Source organism: Octopus bimaculoides, chromosome 10 (genome assembly GCF_001194135.2).
Source record: "Octopus bimaculoides isolate UCB-OBI-ISO-001 chromosome 10, ASM119413v2, whole genome shotgun sequence".
NCBI classification, from domain to species: domain Eukaryota; kingdom Metazoa; phylum Mollusca; class Cephalopoda; order Octopoda; family Octopodidae; genus Octopus; species Octopus bimaculoides.
In genome coordinates, this window is record NC_068990.1 from 45,282,307 (window position 1) to 45,287,081 (window position 4,775).

The following is a 4,775-nucleotide window of genomic DNA, read 5'->3' on the forward strand; positions in this document are numbered from 1 at the left end:
TATATATATATATATATATATATATATATATATATATGTATGTATTTGAAGAAAAAAATGATTAAAGACAACAATAACAAAAAAAACAAAACAAAAGAAACAGATTTCAAGTTCCAGCCATTTGTCTGGGGAAGGAACGTACCAGTCATGTTGAATGAGAATATTATGAAATAAATGATATTTGATAAAAAAAAGAATCCGATCTTAATTTTTCTTTTATGCATGAACAGAACTGTCTTTCTTTCAGTCTCTCTCTCATACACAATCCTCACTGTCTATCTAAACATGTCTCTTGACTCCCTGTTGTATTTTCTGGTATACAAGTTGATATAGTATGTAATGTAAATATTCAAACATTGTCACTATCTTTTCAACTCCTGCTGTTTCACATGGAATTTTTGGTCTTACAAATGAATTCATCTTGGTGTATAAGTTGGCTGTAAATTTTGGTTTGAAAAATTCTACTTATATACTGGAAAATATAGTATCTGTATAATGATATTTTCATCTGATCTTGGCAAATTTGTGAAGATATTTTATCCAGACTTTCCTTTAGTTACAATTTTGTGTCTACTCGTTATGTTATTGTACATCATTATTTGGTTTCTCTTACCACTTATTTAGCAGATACAAAGAGCACTGCTGGTAATATGTAACCCAGTACAACCTGTCACATGGTTGGGTCGTCGGCAACTAAACTGGTAATCCCATCTAACTTGCTTGGTGAGGAGGGTGATTGTTGGACACACTGCAGGACAAAAAATAAAACCTGTCAAAAGGGCAGAACTACTGTGTAGTCAATGGCCAAATCAACAAGTACTTTGTTTGGTGAAGTACCTATGTGCTCCATTGACCAGAAGAGCTATGCTGGAGGGAGAGAAATCTTCAGGCATGTCTTACCAGGCCAGACAGGTTGAAGGGTAGGAGACAGACAAAACCTTAACAACAAAAATCGAAGTGTCGGCAGTAGGGCATGGGTGTAGTTTTCAGCAGGACCTAACAGATCAGATTCCGGGCTTTGAACTAGCAGGATGTCATGCAGAGGATCTTGAATACAAGTCAATGGATGAGACCCTAATATTCCTTGTTAGATGGAAACTGCGGGACCACATGGAGTGGCACCCTGTGATTCCTATAGTATGTGCACCCAAAACCCCTAAAATGGGGCATCCTTTGGGACAACCTAGATGAGATGAGAGAGAAGGCTATGCTTTACCTGAGGAAGTCTCAATCATTGAACATTCAGATTATTTTGTCAAATGTAATGCTTATTTATTGACATTGTTTTGTATTGATTATGTATTATATTGTGGCTTTTAGATTTTGATGATGTTATTGTATATTTTCAGAAGAACATTGTAGGATAGTTGTGAGAGGCCATATCTGGCCAGTTTGAACATAAAACAGGTAAAATATTTCGGACAGATATGGTCAGTTTAAATGCTAAAGTGTTAAAGTTTTCTTCTCCTTGCTGCATAAGTTATTTATCTATCTATTTCTTATGTATATTTTTCTTATCTATGTAATTGGATAGATATCTTCTGTCTCCCTTTCTCTTATCTGCCTATATATCTGTTGTCTACCTATATGTCTTTCATTTGGACAGTTGGGTATCAAAGGCCACAGAAGAACTGCCACAATTAATCGCTTCTCTAATATTGCTGAAAAGAGCTCAATGTGGATATGGACAAATAGAAATGATCAATGGACCAAGTTATAGATTCCATTAGTTATTTATAGGAAATATGAGGAGGAAGAGAACTGGTTCCTTTGGTGGTTAGTGTGGCCTAGTGGTCTGAAACATAAGATCACAAGGAGAATGACCCAGGTTTGAATCCTGCTGGAAACAGGATTTTGGAAAGCAGCAGGAGGACACCTAGGGGTCATGACCTGGGTGGACCCGGTTCCTTTAGAGTTGTCAGGAATAAAGGCCGAAACACTTGTTGGACGGTCGTTCTTCCTCTGAAGATCTCTCCTGCTGTGCATTTGTCTTGCAGCAAGTTTCTGATATTCATTTTTTGCATTGATAAGATAGCAACCTGGTTGCCTGAAAATCTATGCCTGAGAATAACTTCCATTCCATTGGCAATGACAAGCTGCTCTTTCTACAGCCAAGGCAACTGATATAACATTGCTCAAGCCTCCCTTGAGTAGTAGATGGAGTAATGTACAACTGAATATTTCATTAGTTTGTAGCAATTAATTAAAAACATGACACAAGTATAAGTAGCTTGAACAGAGAATGATTTCTGCCAGTCTCACATCTCTAAATAAACCAGCATCTACACAGTAGTTCAAACTGCTAGAAATAGCAGCCAAGTTCCCCAAAGCACTTCCAACCCCAACCATCTTAAAGTGGGAAGAACACATTAGACATTGTAGTATTAGTTACACAAAAAAGATGAAAGAGATGGTGAAGGCCATCAATTAAAGCCTTTCTCAATCAGGGCTGATTTGGGGCTAAACAACCAACTTTAACCATTTAGTATTCAGGTTACTCTGTCCAATGCAATGCTTATTTATTCACATTGTTTTCAATCAATCATGCATTATCTTGTAGCTTCAATATTTCAATAATGTGATTGTCAATTGTTAGAATAGCATTAAAAGGTTTGTTTGAAGGAATGAATCTAAAAGGTTTGTGTGAGGGAATGTGTCCACTTTGAACTTAAAACAAAAGTAGACATAGCCAGTTTAGCTGCTAAAGTGTTAAATATACAAGTCAATGAGGTATTTATTCACAACTTCATTGATCAACCAATTAGAAAATATACAATGGAGATTGTTAAAAGAAGCATTAGTGTCTTGTCTTAAACCTGTGAGCTCATTAAGTCAGAGTTTATCCAAATTTCTAAGGTATATGAATGACTGAGAATACAAGACTTTTTAAATAGGGTGACAATATCAATCCTCAGTTATTGTTGGTTCTCATTTCAGTTGAATACACCAGAAAAATGGGAAATGAAGTGCCTTGCTTAAGAACAATGCACCTCATAGCACTAAGGGATCAAACTCACCCAAGCAACTTCATATCTTATAGATTTACAGAGGAGATAGTTTCACCTGGAATAACTTTTGCTGTTAAGTCTGCTCTGTAAGACTGACTTAAGGTTAGTGCAACAACATCAACAACTGTTAGTATACAACATGGAAATGGAATTGACTGAGTGTTATTTCTGAGACAATATTCTGTATTCCTGCTTTTCTATTCTTTCTGTGTTCCATATTTCTTTCTCAGAGAGACATTTTTATACGTTTGATTGCATTTTGGTATTGCTGAAGGAAGTTTTCAAGATCTGATTTACTGGTCCTCACTTCTTATTTCTGGTGTGCTTTGCTCAGAAAGTTTTTAAAGTTTAAAATTTATTAATATACATAGGCACAGGTGTGCTTGTGTGGTAAGAAATTTGCTTCCCAATGACATGATTCCAGTTTAAGTACCACTACATGGCACCTTGGGCAAGAGTCTTCTACTATATCTTCAGGCTTTTCAGTGGATTTGGTGGACAGAAACTGAAAGAAGTCTGTTGTATAAACATTTGTGTGTGCATATATATATATATATATATATATATATTCTATATGTGTGCATTTGTCCCCCACCACCACTTGACAACTGGTGCTGGTGTGTATACATCCCTGTAACTTAGCAGTTCAGTAAAAAGGACTGATAAAAGTACCAGGCTTAAAGACAAATTAAGTACTGGGGGTGATTTGTTTGATTAAATTTCTTCAAGGTGGTGCCCCAGCCTGTCTGCAGTCTAATGACTGAAACAAGATAAACAGTAAATAGAAAACTATTGTTTACCTCATTTTATCAAAATATAGTGTGTAACATGGCAAGCTGGGAGATTTGTTACCACATTGGATACAAAGACTTAAAGACATTTCTTCAAGTTTTATGTTCCAAGTTCAAATGCCACTGAGTTCAACTTTACCTTTTGTCCTTTTGGGGTTGATAAACTAAGTAGCAGTTAAGTATTGGGGTTGATGTGACAGAGTAAGCCAGTTCTCCTAAAATGTCATGCATTAGAACGGATTAATTATATTTGTGTATTTTAGCATGGAATTTCTATAACCTTAAATTACAATGGGATGCTGAAAAGTTCCTGGCTTTAAGGGTATCATGAAAGGCCTGGTTAGAGGCCCAACCTTCCGAGTTCTTTTACATAACTTACAAAAATGGAAGGACCACTGCAATAAGTGTGTGAATGTGAGAGAATATGTTCAATAAAATCATAATCCTCTTTTATTTTCTTTTACTTAAAGCCAGGAACTTTTCAGCATCCCCTTGTATATTTTAAAAGATTACTGATGCCCTTTGATACTTCTTGCAGTGTACAAGTATGCCTTTGTGTGCTAGTGTGTCTAAACATATTGTTTGAGAAATCACTGATCTACATGAGAGAGGTTTAGTAGTGAAATTAGTATCATTTATATAGGGCTTTCCTATAAGTAGGTTATCTCCCTTGACTAGGCGGCGCTCCATGTAGATAATTAAACTTCCGGAGGCTACCCATGCCATTGTTATTGTTTTACGTCTTATGGATATAAAGCAGCTTGATGATTCAGCTATCGAAGTACTTACTGTGCCTGAGTTAAAGAAATATTTAAGATTATATGGACAGTATGTTACTGGAAGAAAGGTGGACTTGACTGAAAGGTTGAAAGGAATAAAAATTCTGTCGATGAAGAATGTCAACAAAGTAAATTCATCGGACGATAAGTCTGAAGTATCGGACGATACTTCAGACAGGAATAAGCAGAAGCTTATA